The following is a 27,235-nucleotide window of genomic DNA, read 5'->3' as shown; positions in this document are numbered from 1 at the left end:
ATGCACGGACACAGATAAGAAATAACAAATACAGGAGGAAAGCCTTTCCAAACCCTCATGTGTTCCCTCTTGTTGTAACAAGTGTCTTACACCTGTGCTCTGAATCCTACCATCTTCAAACACACAAGCGATAGTGTGTCAACATTTTGTTTTTAATCTTCCATTCCTTCCTGTCATCTGGTTCTTGCACCTCCATCTTCAATCAAACTCAAGTTTTACTTTTCTCCTTTTAACAACAGCCCCTTTGCCGCCAAATACTTTGAGTTTGTGGTTTAGACTTTCTACTTGCATTTTTTTCACTGCTAACTCTTTCCTCAACCCTCTGCAATCTGGTTTTTCCAGTGAAACTACTCTCTTAAAAAGGTAGCCTGTGACCACCTCTTGACCAAATCCTGTGGTCTCTATTCAGTTCTCACCCTCTTTGACCTCTACTGATGGTTACTTCCGTAATTTCATGGCAGTGGTGTTGACCTTAACTTGGCTTCTTCATACATCTTAGAACTCTGCTTGTTAGAAGTTCAACATAGATTCTTTCACCATTTTAAAAGGAAGTTCAGAAATATACTTTTATGCCAAGTAGAAACTTAAGCCACTGGAAACATTTCTTTCTTGGCTTTCCCAAATAAATCAACATACAAGTCATCACTGTGGGGCATATTGTCAAGTTTGTTTTTTTTCCCCCCCAAGTGAACAAACTTCTTATCTTCCCTATATATTTATTTGGTGTCTTTGGTAGCAGCATAAAGTTTTATTTTGATGGCCTTGGTTTTAAGACACCAAAACGAGTAACCAAGTATATCAATTAAGATGGGATAAGGTAGAATAGGATAATCTTCAAAATTTCAGAGATTTAACACATGACATTTTATTTTTAGTTCATTTAAAGTTTATTATGGGTCCAGTAGCTCTCCAGGGGAGATCCTTTCTGAATGGGAACTCAGGGATAGAAGCTGATTCCATCTTAATTCTGCTATATCAGGCGTGGTCTACATCATTTTGCTGCTGAGGATAGAGAGAGCTGGATGCTTACACACCTTAAGTACTTTGGCACAGTAGTCACACATATCACTTGTAAACATACCCCATTGTCCAGAATTATTAACATGGCCCCACATAACTGCAAGAGGGCTGGGAAGCTCAGTTTCTGTGTACCTAGGAAGGAAAGAAGAACTGGACATGAGTGAGCACTACTCATATCTACTGCATTGAAAAGGTTCAAAGAATATTTTCCGTAATATTCCATAAGATTCCATCCTCTAGCTGTGGAGAAAGTACTCTTTTAGCTTTACATTGGTCATGGATGGTTGAGCAGCTCTACTCAGAGCCAGGAAAAACCATTAGTTCCTATCATGGGGTTCTTCTAATGATAAATTTGGTGGCTCCATATTTCAGCACCAGAACCTGAGGACAGCTCCCCCACGCTGTAAATGATTCTGCCTGGATATTAGGTTTCTTAGCAGTACTGATTTCCTGAATTTTTATACAGGTACAGACACATACACAGTCAAATACAGCAATTAAAGCCCTCCTTACTCTCATTGCTCTATCCCACAAATTTGGGCAACTTCTTTGATAAGCAGGAGCAGACCGTCAAAATGTCGTCCCCTCTAAGTGTTTGGTTGGCGAGTCCATCTAAATTTTAAGTGACAACATCCACTCTCTGCACTTGTGAGGCTGCACTGCCTTTAACCCTAATAAAACTATCAAGTAATTTTGGAACCATGGGGAAAAACCTGGTTTTAGCTGCCAGGGGATATATTGAATAACTTGTTTCTTGCTGACCTCAATCAGTCTGTAATTTCCAGATGTTTTTAGCCATCATCTGTAAATCTGTCCCTCTCTCTAGGTTCTTATTTGGAAACCATCCTCATGGTACATATAACTTAAGGAGTCACAGGCACAGCAATTACTGATGAAAGAAAGTCACATATGGCAGCTCCCTCCATATGTGGTATAGAAATTAATAAGCATTTATTTTATGGAAAAGTAATAACAAGACTGTAGGTAGAGATATGTCCTTGTTTCTCCGTATATATGCATCTCTTTATATGTAGTATTTTCTCTCCCAATAAGCATTTAGGAAGATGAATTCAGCTCTTAGAAAACCTAAGAATGAACAGAATGGATTTCTGAGCATGCTGGCGTTCTCGATTATTCCTGTCAACCCCTCAAGCACGTTTCTTTGTGATTCCCATTAAAGGTGGGGGCATCAGAACTGACTTCTCATAATGTGCTAAGGGCAGCTCCTGCTACCCTCTGCAGGTCCCCCAATTTGCCTCATTCCTTTCTCTTCTCTCTAGTGATAGAAATATCAGATGTCCTAGTGGTGTGTCCCTGTTCATCCAAACCTGGCAGCATCTCAGGGAAACAGACAACAAAATGAAGCTACTCTCTCAGAAAAAGTAAAAATAAAATAAAACCACTAAAGGGATATGTTTTTGGAAGGGCAAAAGTTGTCAGTAAAATGCTTTTTTTTGGCAGAAAAAAGTGTTAAGGCCACATGACTGGGTCAGCTTTTTGTTATTTCTAAGTAGGAAACTGCATCTGCACTTTCAGATCTTACTGGAATTTTCAGACAAATCTAACCCATCATCAGAACACTACCCAGTTCTGAGGCAGAGCTGATATGGTGTTCCATTCTTCTATAGGCATCAGCAGTAGAATCCTTTAACTCCTTTCTGATCTGTAATGTTTGCTTACCAGTCAGCACATCTGGACACATTCCAAAAATTAAGAACATAAGCTAATAGAATAATAATACCTTGTATTTACATAGCACCTTCCTTGGAGGTACTCCAAGTCCTTTAACAACTGCATCTCACCGAGACCCCCACCAGCTCTCCATGAAGTGTTACTCCCTTTGCTATAAGCAGGGACAGCTGAGACATCAATAGGAGTGATTTGGGAAAGGTGACATGGCACTCCTTTACTCCACCACCACACATTCACCTGCCAGACCAGCAGTTGACATGCCAAAATATGCCTCAGTTGACTGAGGAAGCAAAAGATGCCATCCAAGAGAAGGGGGCTGAGACCTGTAGTCCACTGAGTCTGTCAGCTTGCCTCCTCCTGGAGGTACCCGCTGTCTGAGATTCCAGTGGGAGTGGATTATTCCATAGGCACCCGCACTGTGCATATTAGGCAAAATCTTGAGGCATTTAGCTATTTCTCTTAGCAGCCTGTGGGGTGATCCCCTCAGTATCCAAGTAAATAAGTCCTGCACCCCTTCCACTAGCCACATTGGCTTTGATTCAGGTGATTTTTCATAAGTATTTCATAATCGGGTGAGTGAGTCAAACCTAGTTTCAAACTCATGATGAACCTGTTGAGGATAAAACAAACGATTACAGAGAGTAGGCTGGAAGCCAGTATTGTATTTAGGATTGAAGGAAGTGAGGCAAAGGGGAAAATGGTCATGATGGTCCTATGGTGCTATAGGTATCCCTCTACAATACTTTACAAAGGAGCTCATGGCAAGTACAGAGTAACTCTATCTGCAAGGAGAGACCATCCCGTGTATTTCCCTGTGTAATAAATTCCTTTCCCAAGAGACCAGGGCAATCACAACAGGTTAGCGAGTTCCATGCCAGCCACATCGTATCTCAAACTGTGGAGTGGCACTAGAGCCTGGCAAGTTCATAAATTATCCTTCCGGTCGATTGCGTTTTTAATCAGGGTGTGCACCATGATCACTAATGGCACTTGCTTATGGTACAAATCCCAAGTATTTATCTTGTTTTAATTGTATTAGAAAGCAGTGATATTCAATTAACCAACTAATCAAGTGAGCCAATCAATACTGGTTCTGGCTGGATTCTCCATTGCGCAGCTCCTTGTTCTGGGTGGTAGTCCATGCTTTAGAGTCAGATGGAGTTAATTCTCGATGGCCTAGTCATGCTGCTAAGAAGTAGGCAGGAGCAAGGAAACCAGGATTCAGTTTTCAGATGAGGGCAGAAACTGCAGAGGTTCTTCCTTTGCCCGATTATGATGAAGATTTGCATCAGCAAATCTTTTGGGGATTACGGTGTTATTTGTTCTACAGTGTATATTTGTTTTCTAAGAACATATAAGGAACCATTTTTCCCATCCTGTGGATTGGAGATCTGAGATCCCCATATCCTATAACAGGCCAGTGGGACAACAGCATAAACTGTCTTGCGATGTCTCCAAGGACTGCCAGGGGGTTCCTAACTACATCAAGTAGTCCTAACATCAGGTGGACCAATCTAGAAAGCCTCCTCATTTTGGGCATGTGTGTCTAGACTTGTGAATAGCTGAGAGACATAGTGAGTCAAGAGCAGAGTTGCTCTCAGGGTGAAGGCTCTATGTGTCAGGCACACCCCTTCGCCCTATTCACATGTGTCCGGGGACACCTGGCTTTGAGATTGTGTAGTTGTCCAAGGGTAGGGAGTGGTTGGTGACCAGAGAGGAAAGTGTTTCCCTTGGGCTATGCTCATTATCCCTTCACCTTTATCTGGCTCCTCTTACAGACACACCTAGACTGAAATGCTCACGTCACAACTCCATTTCCCAAGTAAACTGATGACTGAAATTCAAGCAATGTTGCCCAATTACCAGATTATTTTTTCTGACTTCTAAGGCAAGAACCAGTATAGAGTTTTCCCCTGGATGTTCCCATGGACCCCAAGCCATGTGATGGTTCCAGAAATTCCCACCCTTTGCAAAGCTGAGAATCTCAATTAGAACCTCTGTAAATGGTCTCCTCCTAGATGAGAATAGCATTGGAAAAGGAGAAAATGTCCAGAGAAGATGAAACACTTGGTTCCGGGATACCCATCCCATAAGCTCACAACTGCCTAACAGGCAGCATGGCCCATACACAAGTTTAATCCCTTTGCAAACCAATCAGGTTGTCCTAAAAAGGGAAATAAGTCTGTTTGATGACCACAGTAATGTCTTTTCAAATGCATCAAAGTTCCCAAGGCATCCTCAGAAGGAAAGTAGGACTCTCTTGGTGCAGCCAGAAAGTCAGTGCTTATGCAGAAAGACAAGACGTTGCCAGTTTGTGGAACCACCCAAGCACTCAAGTTCTTGCACCTCTGTGGGCAGCTGACTCCCTGCTGCTTCAAAGCTAAGAATCAAAACCTGATGCCCCATGTGTGGCTGCCTGAACCTAAGTGAGTGTATGGGAAAATGAGACGTTTCACACAGAGATACATTAAAAGGAAACGAATCTTAAGACTGCTATTCGTTTCCAAACATTTGATGAGTTTCAATTCATTAAGAGTTTTATAGGCTTGTTAATTTAATAAGAGAAAACGGGGCCCTAATGTCAGACAACAATCAGTAATTTGAAGGGAGAGAAAAAGAATAAGAAGTAAAACAGTCATTACCTAGCACAATGTTTAATCAAAAGACGCTAAGAACTTTCAACTTCATGATAATGTTTTCAAAGGTTGGAGATTTCAAATGCACACAGTTTTTGGCTCTGGCTGGCAGGCTGGAGAAATGGACATAGTTGTGATAATTGGCTGTGATGGAATTTAAAAGTCCAATCCTACACACACACATACACACACAGACACCTCAAACCGTCTCTCTTTCCCTGGAGCTGGATTCAGTTTGGGTTCCAGCCCTGTGAACATCGAGAGCAAGGTTTTATCACAATGTTTGAGGTCTGCTGAGCCCCACATTGGTACTGAATCAAGTTATTCTTGACTTTGAACCATTCAAGACCTCCTCTTTTGCTGATGAATTTTTTCCTTATTCTCACCTTATTCTTTTCCATGCTATTGTTAGGACCTCTGTGCTTCTCCATGTACCCTGCTCTTCACTATTAAGGATGTGAGCATGTGATCTGTGGATTTCCCAAGCCCAGGCAGGGTCTCGGTGCACAGCACTCGCAGCCATGCCCTGTCCTGTTCTTCAAGGATCATCCAGCCCACATTTCTATCTGCCAGCAGCTGTGGACACTTGCCTCAGCCACACAGGACTTTTAGGTTGAGAGCCAAAAACCAGGGCTGCTTAGGAAAAACCCCACTGATCTTATTTGCCCTATTCCTGGCTCAGTTCTTTGCCCAGAAGTGAAAACGACTCCAGTCCTGGCTTATTGTACTTATCCTGCCCTTTGATCCTTAGTACATAGCACCATGCATATTGCTACCCAATTCTTAATTGTTTAATTCATGATGCCAATTGACCATTCAAGAATGAATAATGGTTCCAAAGGGTTCTCTTTGACTTTTAAGATGCCCACTTGCCGGACCAGACCAATTATAGCACAGTAGCTTGGGGTAGAGAACCAACAAATGCTTGATAATTGATAAGAAAAATATTATTTTAAGAAGTATAGACTCAACCCATCTATTTCTATCTTGATGCTTTAGAATGGCTTTGAGCCCTGGAGAGTCAGGCCAGGCTGACTCAGGCAGGACCCAGCTGACTCCAAAGCACAATTCAGGATCAATACCTAGAGCTTCCCAAAGTTATGAACCTAGAAATGGTGTGGTTGAGACCCAAACCCAATTCTCTCCAGGGCTCTTTCCACTGTACCCAACTGCTTCCTACTGCACCCCCCACCCCCATTGCTTGTTGTATTTGTTGTTTTAAGCATGATTAAAACTTGCTGTTTTATCTACTTCTGGGATCTAGTTGTTCTAGTAGCATCAAAAAGGGACAGGCCAAGTATTTCTTATAGCCAACTGGTGCCCAAAAAGCACGTGGTGGTGGCTCAGGGACGTCAAGAGCACAGCAGGGCCAGTGGCTTGGGTGGTGTTGGAAACACACCACCTTGTGCACAGCAGAAGCAGTAGCAGGGCTCCAAAAGCAAGCGATGCCTACTTTGCATGTCCCTGATAACCAGCCCGAAGAGAGGACATAGGTTGCCCTTTTGCAGAAGGAATGAGTGAGCTCTGAGTCGGGGAAATTCAGGACAAGGTCAGATTTGGACCAAATTCACTGCTGCTACCCAAGCCCCACACTGGACAGGCATGCCACAATAACCTCTGGGCTCTGCTGGCTGCACCTGCCTAAAGATAGAAGCAATTTGAGTACCAAAGCAGAGAGTGTAGACGGAGCACACTCCAGGGGAGTGGCTTCTGGTGGGATATGGATTCCTTAATAACCATTACCACAGCACCAGAGCCTTCAATTTAATTAAACCAATCCTCCAGCTTGGGGATCTATGTCTGGGCTTAGCTGCCTTTTCTTCTTTCATTTTCATTCTTTCTTTTTTATAATGTTCTTGCCTCCTCTGTCTTGTATCTCAGTGCAGCGGGATATCTGAAATGATGATGAGTGGATGAAAAAAGAAAAATGATTTCTCTTCTGGTGCCTTAATGCAAGGTAGTGAAAGACCTGCATCAAGAAGTTATCAGTTACTATCATTTGCACTCCCTGGAAAGCTTGATACCGGTGAACTGTACATTATCTTTGCTAATGGGACAGTGGTAGCAACTGAAATGATCTCCTGGATCTGTTTAGTCCTTGCCATCTCCAAATGCCTTTCCCCACAATATCTCATTGAATCTGCCGAGCAGCTCTTTGAAGTTGCCATCGTTATCTTACGTAACAGATGAGAAAGGTTAGATGACTTCTCAAAAGTCACACAGCTGATAGGTGGCACGGTTAGTCTCAAATCCGGGGCTTTTTTGTGTGTGTGTGTGAGGAAGATCAGCCCTGAGCTAACATCCATGCCAATCCTCCTCTTTTTGCTGAGGAAGACCGGCCCTGAGCTAACATCTACGGCCAATCCTCCTCCTTTTCTTTCCCCTTTTTATCCCCAAAACCCCAGTAGATAGTTGTATGTCATAGTTGCACATCCTTCTAGTTGCTGTATGTGGGACGCTGCCTCAGCATGGCCGGACAAGCGGTGTATCGGTGCGCGCCTAGGATCCGAACCAGGGCTGCCAGTAGCGGAGCGCGCACACTTGACTGCTAAGCCACGGGACTGGTCCCTCAAATTCAGGGCTTTTGACTTTAAATCTGACGCCTCTGCAAGACTCCATAAACAGTTCTAAAGTCTCATTTTGAATGTTACCTTTAATTTTCCCTCCCATAAAAGCAGTTCAAGCCAATGGCCACTTTGGTAGATCTTGAGTATTATCTCCTTTCTTTCTTTAGGAAGAGATCATGATGAATAGTAAAATCTTCCAAGCCAGACCTACTATGTGAAATGCTCTCATACAAGCAAGGCAGGGATCAATACCCCATTTCACAGTGAATAAACTGAGGCTCAGAGACGCTAAGTAACTTGTCCAAAGGCACATACCTAGTAAATAGTGGGTGGAGCTGCCCCAGCCTGCTGGTTGATGATGTGCTGTGTTGCTGCTGGCCCAGCCAGTTGAAAATGCTGTTGGTGCCCACTTCCTGGTAACCCTGTGCCAGGATGGCAGTGAATTTAGGTGACCAGAACACATTTGGCTTGGTCAGTCCTGCAGTCCCATTTCAAAAGCCACTCATGGCTCCTGCCCCACTGGTGGTGGCTGAGCCACACCGCCTTCCCTTCCACACAAGCTTCTGTTTTGCATCTCTGTTGACTAGGTTTATGGGAGGGAGGACAGGAAAGCCCCAGATATGCAGGAGAGAAGTTCGGCCTCCCTCTCCCGTTTGCACATGCCGTTTTCATCAGTGCTCGTGTGCAGGCTGCATGAACGGAAGGCTCTGGGGCCCGGGCTTGACTTGAAGCACTGGGGGCTGGCAGTGAGCTGCTCTCTGTGAAGGAAGTGAGGCTCTCGTGCCACTGCTGAAAGGGGTGGGTTGCAACAGCCAACTTGCTTGTTAGCTGCCCTTTGCGTCCCTATCTAAGCCTCGAGTTGTAGTGTCACACACAGGTGTGTGGACTCCAACCCTTGATCTTAGCCAGGGGTTCAGATGACAAGTGACCTCTAGGGCCCAGCAGCCCCCTGAAGCCTTAACCCCCTTAACCCAGTACCCTTTACCTTCCTCCCTAGGTATGTCATTGCACTCACGCTAGGATGGGGTCTCTGCCTTGCCCCCAATGGCCGTCTGAAGCGGATGGTCCCTCTCTCCTTAGTTCACATAAGGAATAACCCTAGCAGCAATAGTAATTGATCAGTTGATTAATTTAAAAGACTCATAGCCCTGGGAACCTGCTATATAGATAACGCTGTGCTGTCTTTCCTTGTTTGTGCCACTGGCTCTTTCAGATCCGCACATGGAGCCACCTCAAAGGACAGTCTCACTCCCCCATTATGCATCATCCCCCCATCACTGGGAAGGGGGTGGGAAGCCCATCAGGGTCTCCTGTCAAGGGGTCAGCTGGAAATCAAGTTACAACTGGCACGATGTGTTTCAGAGCATCTCAGCTCCCATCCGTCGGCCCAGGGCATCATCAATAATCCACAGCCTAATGACGGAGATGAATATTGGAGCAGGGAGCTGGGGGCAGCCACGGTGCAGTGAGTCAGAGGGAGAGAGTGACTTATTAGCCCTGCTCCAGGTGTAACCTTCTCCCCACAACCAAGCTGGGGCCAGGATGATTTATTGGTACAGTAAACGGATTTTTATAATTAAAATTGATTTTTGGTTTTAGCCTGGTCTGGAAGGACCCAGTCAAGTTCAAGAGGGGAAAGGGGGGCAATCTAGGGAAAGGAAGGGAAATGTGCTTTCAATTTCCCGTATGTCTTAGGTTATTAGAGCAGGAAGGAGCGTTTCATTTTACAGGTGAGGACACAGCAGCCCTGTGAGGTTGACCTATTTGGTCAGCCTCAGATGGTGAAGTCAGGCAGAGCTGGGATTCAACCTGGGTCTCCTGGATCCCTGAGATTCATTCATTTTCCTGGGACAGTGTATGCACACACTCACAGAGCCATGGTATACTGTGGTGTAGGTTGTTCACTGTACAAGGATACCTAACCAAGGGCATTTGTTGGGGCTGAAATCCAGCCATGTCTTGTGTGCTAGGACAGGGCTGCTGCTACCCGGAGGATGTATGCCAAGGCACCATCTGGGACTGTTAGGGGTCGGCTCTTGGCCACCAGCAGCTGCCTGGGTCCTTTGGGGCAGTGCCCATTCGACTCTCACCTCACAGTCCACTGCCCGGAGACTACACTGGGGCTGTTTATTGGAAGGCCTGAAGGGTTGTGCTGTAGGTGGTAGAGACACACCAGGCAGTGGTGTGTCCAGGCCAGTGTAATTCATCAGGCTGGGAATTTGTGACACTGGGAGTGGCAGACACGAATTTATAGATGGTGCGAGTGTGTCTGCATATTCAGGGACACACCAGCTGAGCACATCTCAAGACTGGGCTGGTGTTGCTGGTGTTATCACATGTGCACGCTGCTCTTGAACGCTCCCTCCAGGGACGGCCCAGCTGGCAAAGTGAAGTTGAGGCCCACGGCCATTGCCAAAGTCCACTTAGCAACCTCCTTCTGTTTCAGCCCATCACAGGGGCTCACAGTCACAGGACTCCGAGTCCTCCTCCATCCCTGGCTCTCCACCCCAGGTCCCTCAGCCCAGGGAGCTTCCCGGTGGTTCTGCTGGTAGCACTTCTCCAGCTCCCCTCCCCATGTCCCCTTGAGCATGTCGTATTTAGCTGTATAAGAGAGCAAGGAAGGATACATGGGCATATGCTTTTTAAAAATGGTAGAATAATAGTATATTGCCTCTTTCCTAGCTTAGTATTTTTTTAGACTATTTTTAGAGCAATTTTGGGTTCACAGCAAAATTAAGCAGAAAGTATAGAGAGTTCTAATATATCCCCTTCTCTCCCATCCTCCCACAAAGCCTCCCCCACTATCAACATCCCCCACCAGAGTGGTGCATTTGTTAGAATCAATAAACCCACACTGACACATCATTATTACCCAAAGTCCATAGTTTACATTAGGGTTCACTCTTAGTGTTTACATTCTATGGATTTGACAAATGGCTAATGACACGTAACCACCATTATAGTATCATACAGAACAGTTTCACTGCCCTAAAAATCCCCTGTGCTCCACCTGTTCATCCCTCCTTCCCCACAGCTCAACTCTTGGCAACCACTGATCTTTTTACTGTCTCTCTAGTTTTGCCTTTTCGAGAATGTCATATAGTTGGAATCACACAGTATGTGGCCTTTTTAGATTGTTTTCTTTCACTTAGCAAAATACATTTAAGGTTCCTCCACATCTTTTCGTGGCTTGATAGCTCATTTCTTTTTAGTGCTAAATAATATTCCATTGTCTTGATTTACCATGATTTATTTATCCATTCACCTACTGAAGGACATCTTATTTGCTTCCAAATGTTGACAATTATGAATAAAGCTGCTGTAAACATCGTGTGCAGGTCTAGTGTGTTTTTCATCTGCTGAGCTGGACGACCACCCACTGTAGGAAGAAGACTCAAGACCCAGGTGCACAAAGACTACAGTGAGTCCAGACTGGCAGGAAGACCTCGGGAGAGCGCACCTCAACCCAGAGGGGTCCAGCCCTCACCCTGCACTCAGAAGGGCTCGATGTCTGTCCACTGGTAATGGAGGAGGGGCCTCTTTAGAAGGCCAAGTAATCAAGAAATGTAAAGAGTGCTCCCCGTCCTTTGTTTTTGTAATTATGAGAAGATTACCATGGTACACGAGCAACAAATCAGGGCATGAGTACAGAGGAGCACAGTTTAATGCTGCGTCAAACTCCATCATAAGTCACGTCTGATTACGTTTGATGATGTGCACAGTTTTTATTGTTTTCCCTTCGAATTGGAGGTAACTGGCAAATATGTTGCATACATGGCTGCAATGACTCTTGTATCCAATAAAAGGCTGGATTGGGTGGCCGGCATGTTTTATCCAGTGCTGGGATTCTTTGCTCCTTGGGTCAGATTTGAGCAGCAGTCAAGATTTATAGTTACTTTCCCATCTCTCCAGGTATTTTTGGGGAGCTGTGGTCTGGATGGGTATGGGCAGTTTTTCCAAGCGTCACAAAAAGTTTAAGCTTCAACACATGCGGTATGCACATGAGGGCGACTGGGAGACTAGTCACAGGGAACAGGGAGGAAGAGACAGGGAAAAAGAGGAAAAAGCCAGCTCCGAAGGCAGAGTCTGTGGTCAGGCAGGGCCTCCTGCTCCTGGGGCCGCTGGGGACCCAGGACTCTCTCTCCTGCCCCCAGCTCTGCTCCCAGGAAGGAGCCTTCAGCAGCCACCAGCAGGGACAGCTCATTCAGGTGGAAGTATGAGTGAGTGATCCTGCTGGGCAATTTCTGAGAAAAAGTGAACGGGAGAAGAGGAGGGAAGATCAAATGGAGGGGATGCTGACAGGGGAGGAGCTGACCTCTCCCCCCACCGTGTTCCTGGTGCCACCCTTTGCTCAGCCTCCAGCCCACCTTTTAGGTACATGACGCCCTTTGGTTGGCACTGTTTCCGTATTGTCTTCGCTCCTGGAAGGAGCCGTAGACAGAGAAGCACTGGGGTGGGGAGACCCTCTCTAGGCTTTGCTGAATCTAAGTGAACAGGACGAGAGGGCCAGGCTCTTGTAGAGACTACACAGGACCTCTGTGGGGGAGCATTCTCATCAACTTCTCTGCCTTAAATGCCCTCCTCTCCAACTGCACCCTCCACCCTAAAGGGGTGGTTTTATTAAGCCAGTTCTGACAAGGATGGCTTTGGGTGTCTACCGTTTTCCTGGATCCTCCGTATGTTTGGGAAGCTGAGTTGACAGGACTGGGTTGAACAGCACAGAAGGCCAGGGTGGACCCTCCCAGACGTCTCCGTCCTCAGAGAGTCTGCAGGGTCAGCTTGTTCCTCAGCACAACTGGGAAGAACACTCAGAGCATGGCCTGGGAGAACCAGTCCACAGATTCCCTCAGATCTCTGTGACCACAACTGAACAGCTGAGAGTGACTCAGGGCAAGCGGCCCACCCAGTTCTAGCATGCTATGAGCAGCGTGAGGTTCAGGTTATCCTGAAGAGTTGGTCCGCCTGTGGGCTCAGGCCGCTCCATGTCCACAGACCATACCCCTAAGCCCCAAGATGGGACGTGGATTCACTAGGGAGCTCTGGGGAGCAGCTGCCCCAGGACACAGGCCAGCTCTGGAATCTGCAGCCCCAGAGCCAGTGAAACAATTCCATAATTGGTAAAGTCTCATGGAGTCAGGCACATCATCCCCCTGGCTCCTGCCAGGGTGACATCGTACCACACCGTGCGATGGTCTCAAATCATGCCAGGCGTGAGATGATAGAAGCCTTATTTGGAGATGTGAGTCGTGTGTGTTGAGATAGACCTTGCCATGGAAACATGCTGGCCAAAGAGCAATTCTAAGAGATATTTAAATGGGACCTCTCCAACCCAATTCTGCCTTCATCAACTTCCAGGACGTTTGGAGCCAGTTCAGGCAGCTGCTGCTCTTCATGGGGAGCTACGGCCACTCGGCCCCTGCAAGAGAGGGGATTCCAGTGGAGAAGGGAGGCTGCACCAGCCCTGGAGCTGTGGGAGGTCATGGAGTCAGAAGCCCTGTGTCAGAGTCCCAGCTCTGCCACCTCCTGGCTGTGTGACCTTGAGTGTGTCACTTAACCTCTTCCAACCTGTGTCCTCATCTGTGAAATGGAGACTGTCATCCTTGACCTGGCTACCTCGCTGCCAGGGGGTCACATGCAATCATGCCTGTGAAATTGCTTTATAAGCTGTGAAGCAGAGCACAGCGGTCCGGTATATCTTCATGCCCACTCCACCTGTCTCTGTGCTCTGGGAGGCTTCGACCCCCTGCCTCTCTCTGACTCCAGAGCGGAAATACGTCATCCTTAGATCGCAACCCCTCTGCTTCCCTGTGGCCAGGGCCGGTTGTCTCAAACGCAGCCATCAGGGTCATCAGTGGCGGATGAAGAGAAGGGTACAGTGCTTTGAGAAAGTACAGACATCCAGCTCCTGGAAATTCTGAGTTGGCTGATCTGAGCTTGGCCTGGGCATCAGCACTTTCTAAAAGCTCTACAGCCGATTCTGACGCTCAGCCAGGTTGGGAGCTTCTTTGCCTAGACCCAGTGTCCCCATCTGTCCCTCCCGACCTCCAGCATTTACTGCATGCCCTGATTCTCCCCTCGAGCTGTGAGGTTCCTTGAGGGTGGCCATATTCAGCGAGTGATGGCATGGGAGCTTGCGAGGGGCCGTCCTCCACCCAAAACCAGCCCCCGGCGTGCCCAGACTCTGGTCCAGGTCAAGCTACATTCACAGCAGCATCCTGAGCAGGCTTAATGGAGGAGAAAAGCTGTTTTAAGTGGATTCCATTTATGGCATGCTACCTGCCCTAAATTGTCACATTTGTTTGCTTGCTGCAGCATCAGTCCTGCATCCTGCAGGTCTGTTCGCAAGCTCAGCAAATGCCTTGTGTTTAATCCTGTCTGGAGGCTGCTTCTTCATGTCCCTGTCACAGCAGGGTTCTCGGACTGTGCCAATACCACCACGCTGGGCCTCACTGCCCAACGCTGGCCCGCCAGACGTGCCGTGCCGACCAGTGTACCCGCATGCCGGCACACAGCACGGCCGCTTGTGTTTGGCCAGGAGCCAGCACGATTTCCTGTCCCAGACCCACAGCCGACTTTGATTATGCCTGTTCACAGAGGTCAGGGGAGAAGCTGAAAAAAACGAAGAACGCAGATAACCCCGACCTCATTTCTTCTAATAGTTAGAACGGGCTCCCTTGCTTCCTCTAACTTTCCTGGGTGCTGTGGGCAATAAAATTAATTCACTGGGGTTTTCCCTCTTCTTCCTGCCCTCTGCTACTCCAAGGCAGAGAAAAGCTGTCAGAAAAGCCAGAGAGGGGAGAGGAGGAGCCAGGCACTGGTTGGAAATTCTGGGCTGGCTGCAGAGCCCAACCCATTAAGAAGGAGGGGCTGCAGGCCCTGGGGACTGTAGGGATCACTCAGTGGAGGTGGCAGGTCAGGAATAAGATCATGAGGTCCCTTCACAAGCTCTCTCAAGTTCCAGCTCCTATTCTAGCACTACTTATAAGGTAACCAACAGCAGAAGTATTTCGCTATCTCAGGAGCACATGTGGAAACCTTTAAAGTTGGACTTTTCATTTAGGGGAACATTATCTGTTCCAGAAGGAGAAGCAAACCAAAAGGGTGAGTCGGCCATGGTTGTCATCGCTGTAATGATAGCCGCCATTTATTTGGTGCAGATGCTCCAGGACCCGTGTTGAGTGTTTTACGTATATTATATTATTTAATCTGCATAACCTTTTGGAGGCTTGAAAATGTTAAATGCCTGACCAAACTATGAAGTCGCAGAGCTAGAATCTGAATGGCAGCCCCTCAGATCTCAATGCCCAGGTCCTAACAGCTGCACTGCCTGGCTCCCCGGTGCCCTCACCCTCCCACCTCCAGTGGGCCCTGCACGCCTACATCCCTCTCCCAGGCTCTCCATCTACTGAGCTTGTCTGTCACAGGCCATGACGTTTTGATACTGGAGGCTGTCTGTTGCTGTAACGGAGACCTGAGTGGACAGAGAGAGAGGTGGCTGCGGCTCCTGGCCTTCCCCAGGCGTACCACACATGTCCCCTGAAAATGGGCACACATCAGCCAGGATCAGAGCCCTCCTCTCACTCCATCCCCACCCCAGGGCCAGCAATTATTTCTGACCTCGCTGAGTCCCCATCTAAATATAGCCTGCCCAGCCGCTTCTCGTTTCAGAAGGGGAAATCTATTCCCAACCTGAGTCTGATGTAGATCAGATGCCCCAGCTGCACGCAATGTGAAATGGATGAGTTACCACCACTCACCCCTCCACAATGAACCTCCTAATGGAAACCAGCTGACCCACGGCTACAGTCCAATGGGGTCAGCTCCTGGCAGATGGAAGTGGGAGACTCCCCCCTACTTCCTTGGCTCTGCCACCTGGAAAACACAAAGGCTGGCATGGCACAGCTGGGTCCCCTGACTGCACTGTTGTGTCATTTAGACAAAAGCAAGGGTGGACGTTGCTAAACACCAACTCTGTGCCGGGATCTACTTGTCACTTAACAGCATAGTACCTTTATTATCCCCATTATGCACACAAGGAAACTGAGGCTCAAAGACATAAGTAACTGTCCCCAAGTCACATATTTGACAAGTGGCTAAGCCAGGATTTGAACTTAAGACAGGGTTCAAAAAGCCCGTGCTCCTTCCATCCTCTCAGGCTGGCTCAGTGCAGCCGCCCTTCTGTGCACAGTGACCCCTCACTCACACCCACAGTTGTTTATATTAATGACAGATAGAAATGGTAGTAATAAAGCCTGTGGTTTTGTAGTTGATGGTCACAAGTTGTGGTAATTTTCTTTCTTAGAAGTCAAAGTGTATTTCAGATTGATATCATCTAACTTTTTCAAGAGCACAAGAACTAGGGAAGGGGCAGCCCTGACCCTCCCTATTATTCAGACAGATCACATTACCAAGATGGGAATGAAACGGGAAGATACTGGAATGAAATTCCTGGAGACTTTCTAGCCTTAAGATAATTAATTATGATGGACTCTTCTAGCTGGAAAGGACTATAGAGATAAATTTATGTCTGAAAACTGAGAGCCTAAGAAGTGAGGACACTTGCCCACGGTCTTACAGCAAGTTAGGGACAGGTCTAGGACTAGAGCCCAGGTCCCAGGACCCCTCTTCATGGAAGCTAAGCTGACCGAACATAAGTGCACGATGGAGTCTGAACACATGGGGACATGGGCAGAAGTGCCCCTGCTCCTTGCCCAGTACACCTGTGGGGAGATGGAGTCCTCTCTGTGTTGGGTGAGGATGATGTGGTTTTCCTTTCAGGGGGCTTCTGGGTGGGCAGCTGAGCTCAGTCAATAATCAGTGACCTTCTCAAACAATGAAGCCCCACTCAATAGGGGCTAGTTAATTTTGCAAGAAGAAAACTCTTCTGTGGCCCAGGGTACGCTTCCAGGGTGCTGGCTGTATAGACCAAAAGGAACAGACGCATCAGCTGTAGACCCTTTTCATGATTCCCAAATGTTAGAAATCACATGAGTAGAAAGAAAAATCAAAACTTTGACCCTAAAATAAATTTGGGGCCAACTAGTTAATTAATTTGGTTTAAAAGACTAAAGGTTAAAGCATCTTTTGAAAATTATTTTAATTTCCCAAGTCAAAACAATTGTTTTAATTATACCCTGTCTGTGAAAAATTCAAACTCCCCAGAGCTGACCACTGTTAGCAGGTTTACTATCTCTCCAGAAGTTATTTTTTGCACAAAATATGTCTGTGTATACAAGAATACATAGCTACAGATTTGTCTTTTAAAAATAAAAGTTGAGTCTTAATATACTTTTTCTGAAACTTGCTTTTTTATCTCAAAAAAGGATCAAGGATAACTTTCCATGTCAATGATGCAGACGCACATTATTTCAGAGTATGGGTGTAGCACAATTTATTTAACCAGTCCCCTATGGATGGACATTTAGGTTATTTCCAAATAGTCATTATCATATACAAAGCCACAGTGAATATCCATAGCCACGCACTTGTACCCAGGTGCTAGTGTGTCTGCAAGAAAGATTCTAAGAGGGAGACTTGCTGGATAATTTTACATTTTAGTAATAACTATCAAATTACTCCTCAAAATGATGTACCAATCTAGTCCCCCAATGACAGTGTATAAAGCATAAAAACATTTTTAAATGCTGTCATTTTAACTGTTGTCCTTTTATATTGAAGAGGCACTGGAAAATGCCCTCAGGGCAGCATCTCTTAATGAAGAAAACACATTTGCCCATGCGGGTAAAGAAGACTCATGTCCAAGGATGACAACGGGAGCTCACGTGGGTTCAGGAGCATTAGGTGGCTTTCTTGAGGCAGGGGCTGAGGGCAGAGGAAGAGGATTTAGGCTTCTTTGCGGCGTCTATGGTCTCTAGCTCTTCCTTCCTGAGCTAGCAGCACCTGGCTGCCTGAGAAGGCGGCCTATGTTGATGGGACCTGGAAGGCTCCCAACTGAGGGATATCAGTTTCCATTCATTTGGGCACCATGATTTTTCCCAGGGTCAAATTCCTTTTCGAAGGAAGATGTTTGTCTGCTATCCAAAGGAGCCACCTACCCAGACAGGGATGTCTGCAAGGAAAGACGTGTTTATTTGCAGACATGCTCCAGTGGCCTGGAACACTTCTGCCCGCAGATGTGTGCAAACGCCACTCCTATTGCCAGGCATGCGCATCTGGGCGCACACCCTCAGGTCGCTGTGCATCCATTCACATCAGTGTACCATTTGCACACAACCACTTTTCGGTGTGAACAGTCAGACCATTCATTGATGGTGACACTGGTCGGCAGTGCCCTTGACAGTGGCTGTTGGAGCAAAGGGTTGGGTGCTGGGTGGAGAAGGGAGTGCCCGCCTGTCCTGCTGTGCCACTTCCCACAAAGAGTCATGCCAGGGAGCCAGAGGGTCTTGGCATATGTCTTGGAACTCGCTTGGCTCAGCTGCCTGGGTCGGGATAGAGGTGTCACCGTGCCAGCCCCTCCCCCGCCCCCTTCTTCTTGGCTGCTGGAACAAAGGCCCCTGTTGAGCAGACTGAGCTTGGGAAACTCACACCAGCAGGTCCCCAGTCCCAGCTCTGATGGGGCCATAGTCTCCGTCAGCAGCACTGGGTGAAAGAGGGCTGGGACAGGAGCAGCACTTTGATCCCCAGGGCTCTTTCCCACCTGCTGGGCTTGGGGGTGGGAAGGAGGGCTCACATCCCCCACTGAGTGTGGGTCCCAGAGGCTCTGCCTCTTCCTCCAGCCCTGACCCTGAGGCTAGGTCAAGAGCGGATGTCTTGAGCAGGAGTCTTTATCTAGGGACTGGGTAGCAAAAGAATAGTGTTGGTAGCCCTGTGGCCTTGGACAAACTCCTGCAGCAACTGAGCTTCACCTGCAAAGTAAGGAGACTGGCAGCTAGACTGTTTCCAAGGTCCCTTTCAGGTTGCTAACTCTGTGAATGCCAGAACACTCCTCCGGTCCTGGGTATCTTCTCACCAGCACATTGGCCAGGTGGCTCTTTGGGGAAGATGTGGGTGTGGCTGCCAATCTCCTCAAATGCACTGGATTGGCTGCCTAGGAAAACTCACACCTTGCAACACCACAGCCCAGGAGGTCAGGTCTCCTGCGCCCATGGTGTGAATGTAAGCATGATAGCCCAGAGAAGGGAGAAAATGTGACCTTTATACCAAGAGACTAACTTGTGGCAGTAATCCAGAAATTATAGGTTTTAGAGTAGAGCCAAGAGCGAAGATTATCAAGTCAATTATCTCCTTGGGGTCCCTGGAATACGTAGGAGCTTGACAGGAACCAAAATCATTCATTCATTCATTCATTCATTCATTCGTGCAAGCATTCATTCTCTTGCTTGTTAATTCTCATTTGCTGTGCCTGAGTTGAGTCCTGGGTGTGGTGAGATAAAGAGAGATGGCTTCACAGCACCCGTCATGGGGGTGTTTTATCTGGGAAAGAAGCTGGAACCACAAAGAGTTGTTATTGGTATTAGACTAACACATTCATATATGTCATCTCAGTTAATCCTCAAAATAACCCTTCAGGATGTTTACTATTATCCTGTTGAGGAAAAGCAGGCTCAGAGAGGTTAAGTAAGTTGTCCAAGTCACACAGGAAGTGGCAGATCTATGATTCAAACCCAGGTCTGTCTTTCCCTCAAATTTCTGCTTCTCACTTGGCACTGAGATAAAGCTATTCCAAACTCTGTTTTTCTCCCCTGCCTCATTTGGAGGAGCCAGGAATTCTCCCTGGAGGAAGAGGGCTGCACTGAGACCTACTGTCAGTCTCTCTTTAGGGCTCCTACTCTGGGATCAGCCTCTTTGCCTACTGGAGGGGGCCCTCAGCCCTTGAACTCAGCCAAACCTTCCTGGTTTACAGTAAGCAACCTGCGATCGTGTAAAATTTGCAACCCAAGAACCTGGGTTTGGTGGAGGGACCGGAAGCTTCTCAATCACCTGGGCTGTGTGTGGGGAGTCAGCGGACTGCAGCCCAGCTTGATTTCAATTTCCACCTTTGCCACTACCCTGCTGTGTGACCTTGGGCAAGCTGCTCAGCTTCTCTGGGTTGTGGCTTTTCCATCTGTGCAGCAGAGAAGGGGATTGCTCTCCCGCTTGGTGAGGGGGCTGGCTAATAACGAACGAACGCGTGCTACTGCAGCGCAGCCCACACCGGGAGGTCCCGGGACGGGGAGATTCCTCTTCTCGAGGCCCTGCAGAAAGCACGCTGAGAGCGCCTCTTCCAGCGACTGCCGTTTGCTAATGAGGAGCAGCATATGTTGATGATTCCGGCGTCAACGCTCGCTCCTTGGCTGTCCGAGTTCCCAGAGCAAACTGGCTTCCTATTAGGCATTTATACTTATTAATAGCAGCAAATTGCAGCCCTCCACAACATCTGCTACTTTTCATTTGCAAAGAGCTTCCCAGACCATTTGTATTAGTAGTAAGTATTTTGTAACCAGTTCTCCGAGGCGGAGTAGGCCTGGGCCCCCCTATCTAAGAATGAGTCAATGGGGGCATAATGAGGGGAAAGGATTTTTTCAAGGTCACCCAGACACCCAAAATGGATTAGAGCTCAGGATCTCAGCTCCCCAAGCCTGGTGCTCTGGGGCTATTATCCTTGCTGTTATGAGTATCGATGACCTTGACCCCAGAACTCCTGCCTAGAGGCAGGTGAGGGACCATGGTGACCAGCAGGGCTGCTGACCTATGCATCAGTCTGCTCTCAGGTGAGGCCCTGGCTGGATGAGCCCCACGGCCAGAGCACAAGCAGGAGGAATTTCAAAAGTCAAGTCAAACCATTCTCGAGGAGCTTTTGTTGCTGCCTAGTAGATAAAATCATTTCCCAGCACTGGGGCAGCCAGAGGGACAGTACAGAGGGTCCTATGAGCATCTGTGCTTCCAGCCAGCTATCCACATCTGGAGATCTGTACTCTCCTTCCGGAATCTTTTCTGGTACTCTACTCAGGGGCTGAATCTCCCTGATATCTACAGCTGTATGGTCACAGAATTAAGAGAGCCTGGTCAGCGTGGGAGATCCTGGGAAGATTCATTTGTCGTGTTAGACCCAGCTATTAATAATCTCCCAAGAGAGCACCGGGTGCGTATAACCTCAGTGTTTATCTGGACCTATGTGGTGCTCAGGGTAGAAACTACCACACTGCATTTCCCTTCCTCCATTTAGCCTCTCACCTTTACCTTTCACAGGACCTTATACTCTGTTGTGACTTTCTGCCCAGCACCTGTGTATCAGCTGGCTATTGCCACAATAAGGCTGTGTAACAAACCACCCCAAAACTCAGTAGCATACAGTAATAAGCGTTAATTCTCATAGTGGACCTGCAGATCCATTGCGTATCAGCTGATCTAGGGTAAGCTCAGCCGGGCAGTTCTGCTTCAAGCTGCTGTTCCAGCTGGGCTTGTCTTCTCTCCGTGAGTTGGACTCAGGTCTGCCCCATATGGGTTCATTTGGGGCCCAGGCTGAAGAGGAAGCAGCTACATGGGGAAGTTCTGTTCGTGGCCGTTACAGAGGCACAAGAGGGCAAGGCCAACCACATAAGCACAGCTCAAGCCTTTGCCTTGTGCTTGTTGCCATCCCACTGACCAAATCAAGTCCTGAGACCAAGATCAAAGTCAAGGGCTGGGAGGTTCACTCCACTCCTCCATTCACCACGAGGCAGGTGGGGGTGGTGGGTGGGGACGTAGGAGGCTGCTTTAGGGGAGTAAAGTGCTGGGTCTCATAACATGATCTGCCGCAGCCTGGGACCAGCCTTCTGGATTCTGCCTCTCTTGCCAGGCTGCCAAGTTCAGAAATAGCTGCCGCCTCTGAGTGACTGTGTTCCAGGCGCCTGGAGTGACTTGAAAGAAACACAGCTTTTTGACACAGCCACTGCTCGGCCACCACAAGTTCAAGGGCTGGCAGTGAGGGGCTTAGAGGCCCTCATGGGGTGACAAGGGGCTCGGCAAAACCCTGTGAGGCCCCAAGTCAGCAAAATGAAGCCTAGAAAAGCAGCCAGAGGCCACCTATGGCACAAAAGGCCCCTGGAGAGGCTTTGAGGGCATCCCCAAGACCATGACATTGAGTTCCATATGTTGCTGAATTAATAATTTTCTAGAAAAGGACTGACTTTTCCCAATACCACTTCGTTTGCTTGGGGACAAGAGATGGGTAGGACAGCGCTGAGGAACAGTGGGTACCAGGCACAGCATCATGCACAGCTTGTCAGCTCCCCAACAGCCTCTTGGAGTTTCTTAATACATTGTCTTCCCTCTTCTTTTTCCTTTTTTGACAATTTTGAAGGAAATTGGGTACTTAAGAAGCCTTTTGGACATTTAAATTAACTCCCACCATCAGGCTCAGTGTAGCCACTGCAGCATTAGCATCCAATTATAAGAGGAGAGATGGAGTAATAACTCACGTTTCGACCAGAATGTCAAATGCTTGTACAAATTAGAGATACACACAGAGACTGTACGTTATATCTATGGAACGTTTCTGAATGTAATCAGCAGAGCAGCAGGCACCCCTTGGAATGCTAACGGCAACAGGCAGAGTGGGACCCTATTGCCAGAGGAAAGCATCTTTCAGAATATCAGGGAAACCACACAGGGGCTGGACAGCAGGGGCCAGAACTCAAGGGAACGAGAAAATTCCTCCAGCTGCCCAGAGCACACCCAGGCCCTAGGCCTCCAGGCGATGGGTTCCATTGATCAGAGTGCAGAAGCTTGTAAAGACCAAGGCCATGAGTTGAAATCCTGTGTGGGCCCCTTTGCTCTCCTCTCAATTGCTCCTTGTCTTCCTATCCCAGGCCATTGTTTTGGAAATTCATAACCTTGCTCATAGGGCTGGACAGGTGAGGGAGTAGATTTGATGATTCTATTTACAATGGTTCAAAACCAGACAAAACTACACTATATTATTTAGGGAAATTTACTTCGGTGGCAAAAGGGTAAAGCAAACCAATGTGATTCCTAGAAAGATGATCTAGGGGAAGGAGAAGTGGGGTTGGAGATGGCCACACAGGTGCCCCCTGGGCGTAACTTGGAATGAGAAATGCCAAAGCAGAGGCTGAGCAATAGCAGGAGAACTTTCTAAAATCGGGGGCCATTTGACCTCATAGAAATTATTTGAATTCCAAGCCCCTCCCCTGTGCCTCTTGGAAGAGGTGGGAGGTGAGGACTGGTTCTGTGTAGAACAAGGCTGTGACATTATTTTTCCAAATCAGGAAACAGAGGTCCAGAGCTTGAATGACAGATCCAGTTACATAGCAATACACGATAAGAGACATTCATCCAAAACCATTTTGTCCATTTGAGATTAAATTGAAAAGAGTAACGATGCCTATCTTTTCACTCAAGGATCTCAGAATATTTCATAAACATGAATTTATTAGTCTAGCAACAGAAAGCTTCTCCCCCTTGGCCCAGGGAGCTGAGCAGGAGTAGGTGTTCTCACATTCACCCAATAGGTTTTTTTTAAAATTTTTGTTGTGGTAAAATGTATATAACATAAAATTTACCACCTTATCCATTTTTAAGTGTTCAGTGGCATTAGGTACATTCACATTGTGCTGCAACCATCACCACCATCTCTAGAAGGCTTTTTATCTTCCCAAACTGAAACTCTGTACCCATTAAACACTAACTCCCCGGTCCCCTTCCCCCAGTCCCTGACAACCACCATTCTGTTTACTGTTTTTGTGAATTTGACTTCTCTTGGCACGTCATATAAGAGGAATCATCATACAATATTTATCTTTTTGTGACTGGCTAATTTCACTTAGCATAATGTCTTCAAGCTTCATCCATGTTGTAGCATGTGTCAGAATTTCCTTCCTTTTTAAGGCTGAATAATATTCCATTTTATGTATAAACCACATTTTGTTTATCCATTCATCTGTTGATGGACATTTGGGTTACTTCCACCTTTTGGCTGTTGTGAGTAATGTTGCTATGAACATTGGTGTACAAGTATCTGTTTGAGTCCCTACTTCTAATTCTTTGGGGTATGTACCCAGAAGTGGAATTGCTAGATAATATGATAATTCTATGTTTAACTTTTTGAGGAACTGCCATACTGCCCAATAGGTTTTTGCACAAAGCCAGTAGAATGTGCCAAGAAGGCTACGTGCAGACCCCATCCTAACCCCTCCACCCAAGGAGCCCTCTTCTCCCCCAGCACAGTGTAGGCACAAGTGGAGGTTCTGGGAGGTGGTGAGACTCTTGTCTTTAGAAGCAGCAAGGAAGCTATTACAGCCACATCAATCAACACCTCTCCCGGACTGGCCAGGGGACAGACCTCAATCTTTTGTGGTCTCTGAGACCATCCATCACTAGGATAGCTCAGGTCACATTGCCATCTGATTTGTTCTCCAAGCAGAAGCCACCCCTCCATGAGTTTCTTTTTTCACCTCTTCCTGTGGTCTGAATTCCCTCACTTAGTTAATTAGCATGCCCGGCACTGTAGCTTAAGACTTTAATCAGCGTGGGGTGGTTTTAATTAATCGTGTGGCTCTGCATCTGGAGTGGTTTGTGTTCCAGGGTCAGGAAAGGAGCCAGAGACAGGGGATGGGAGAGGCGGCTTTGTGTGGTGGAAAGTGTGTGTGGAGAGTCTAGGTATTTGGGGAGAGAGAATCAGAGCACCAAGGTGGCTCAGAAGCTACCTGGCAACCTGTGCAGCTTACTGGTAAGGTGTGGAAGGTACCCAGAGCCATTAGGGTATAGGATTGCACCGAGATAAACGGTGGACTAAATCTAGTTTTCAAAAGTGATTTAAAGTGTCAGGAAATTTTCTGATGCTTTCCAGAATTACGCGTGGGGTGAGGAATGAGGCAAAGTAATGAAGTCAATTGGGAGATATGGGGTTAGTTTGGGAGAGCTCTGCCACACTGGAGAATACTGCTGATGGTGGGGCCTTTGAGACTTCTCTGGGCCTAGTCTTCATTGGGAAAGTCCTGGAAAGGTGAAGGGGGGTGGCATCTAGCTCTCAAATAATGGTAACCTTTCCACTTGGTCTGTTGGAATCCTGTTGGCTCCTCAGTTTTAACATCCACGCTTTAAAAAGAATGGAGAAAATCTAGATAAAGTTCAGAAGAGTAATAAAAAATAACTGAACATATAGATAGAAAGATGCTATAAGAAAAGGTTGAAGGAAGTTGAGTCTCATCATAACTGACAAGGACTTATGTCCCTGTCTCACAGGGATCCACCTAGATGAAAAACAAAGAAAGATACATGACCCTCACAGTTGCTGGTACAAGCACTGAATAAGTCCAGGAAGCTGGGATAACCCCAGGGTCTCATCCCAAAGATGAAGCAGTGAACAGTTTAGGAGCAGACTGCACAGTCCAAGGAGGAATGCTGTGATCAAGCTACCAAAGAAGACAAGTTCTTCTGGGCCTATTAAACTCCTGACCAAGTTCACGAGGCCTCAGAAGATTGCGGGAGCAGTTTCCTGTGAGGGAAAGTGACAGAGCAGTGAAGAATGGGTGTTAATGACGAAGACAGCAATAATCATAACTGTCACCTGTAACGTGCTTGATCATTTACAAAGCAGTGTCACACCTATCAGGTCATCTTTGCTCTGGGAAACTCCGTGAATTAGGGTGGGATTTTTATCTCCATGTTTAAAGATAAGGACAAACAAAACTCAGAGATAATAGGATCTTATGGCTAGTAAACGGTGAGGCCAGAATTTGAACCTGGCTCTGCAGGCTCCTACACTCCTACCAACCAAATGAAAATGACTCTAGCTTAAAATCGAGAGAGGGAGGACCTCACAATTCCAGGTATTGACATTATTAAACACCAGTTACAAGATATTTTTAGACATCTGAATGCAAAGGCTTTTGAGGATGTCAGATTCACCAGGCAGCTGGCTCTTTATGTTGCACACCTCAGAACCCCACGGCACGCCCATCGAAGACAGATTATAGAACATGTCCATGGGAGGAACTGGGGAGGATATTAATTATGTTTAGACCAAGAAAATGCTTTGGATCGAACAAGCCATGATTTTCTCTTTAAGCTCTTGCAAAATATGGAGGGCTAGACAAGCAGCTGGAACCTATGAAAACGTTATGATGTACTTATGTCACCAATTTTACCATCTATGGCCCTTTTTATTACTTTATTCCCCTCCAGGCATCAGGTTTTGAAAGATTTTTGCCTACTAAACAAGCTGCATTTATTAAGAAATAATATATTTCCTATTTTTAATATGAGAAATACATCACTGAATACGCATACAGACAGAAAACAGCAACGATCCAATTTCCATTAGGTTTTTGGAAATATTGAAAATAGCTGTGGACCTTAGTAACACTCGTGGATTCCTAGGAGTCCAGGTACTTGGGGTAGGGAACCACTATTTATGTGATTACATGACCAGCATGTCTATTCCCATTTGAGGGGTGGGGAAAGGAAATAAAGAGGCCACAGGGAGAGGGTAAGTTCCTGGCTGCGTGTAGAGTCAGCGGGGTAATTTGTAAGAAACTGATTGTCAGGATTAATTAGGAAAATAGGAAGGTTGTAGGTAGGCAGAGCTAGGGCAAGGCTTGTGCTGATTACCTGAGCGGTAATAAAAGGAAAGATAAAATTCCAAATATGCAAAAAGACCTCTGAGAATGTGGAGAAGGGGCCGCCAAGGGCAAGGCTGTGGGAACGGGAGCAGGAAGCTGAAAGATAACTTGGGAGAAGGGAAAATGCAGTGTGGTCAAGAACGCTCACTGTACATTTGAGAAAACAAAAAAAGAAATATAAAGGGAATAAGAAAAATTAAAGTGGAAAGGGAAAAGAGATCATGTGGGATTTGGAATTAATTATGAATTAATTCCAAAAGAGAGTTTCGAGACTAATTGAGTAGGCGCTGGTGCCAGTTCGCCTGTGCGTGAGTTACAAGTAGCCCCTGCCAAGTGGTACACCATTTTACGGAGGCAGATGCCAGAGGAAGCAACAGAGAAAACAGCCTCTGAGTTTGCTCATGAAGCACAGAGGCTCAGTCAGGTCAGCGTGGTTTATACTTCTCCAGGCCTGTTGTCTGATGGTGAGAAATTAAAGAGGACGACCACATCAAATTCTCTTAGCTTGAGCTGAAAAGATGAAGTAAGAAGTCTTCCATTGAGATAAAAAAGTATCCCAAATGGAAAAGAATGATTTTCAAAAAAAAAAAAAAAAACACTTTTTGTAAAGAAGAAACTGGCAAAAATGGAGAATAAAGACCAAGGCTATAGAAAGAAAATTAAAATTCCATTTGATCCTGTGTATTGTTATTAAGTACCTCTTACCTTTCGGGCCCTGAGAAGTCGTGTAAAGACATCAGAGCAAAGCTACATTGGAGAA

The 27,235-nt window shown here is 46.8% G+C and overlaps 1 protein-coding gene across 1 annotated transcript in view; it reads left to right on the top strand.

Moving 5' to 3' along the window:
- PLXNA4 (plexin A4) overlaps positions 1–27,235 on the top strand; it is a 367,932-nt gene that overhangs the window by 230,105 nt on the left and 110,592 nt on the right. The window lies entirely within an intron of this gene.

This window comes from Ceratotherium simum, chromosome 1, assembly GCF_057802395.1.
Source record: "Ceratotherium simum simum isolate JZ-2026a chromosome 1, ASM5780239v1, whole genome shotgun sequence".
Taxonomy (NCBI): Eukaryota; Metazoa; Chordata; class Mammalia; order Perissodactyla; family Rhinocerotidae; genus Ceratotherium; species Ceratotherium simum.
Note: the sequence above shows the minus strand (reverse complement) of the source record. Positions and strands in the feature narration are given on the sequence as shown.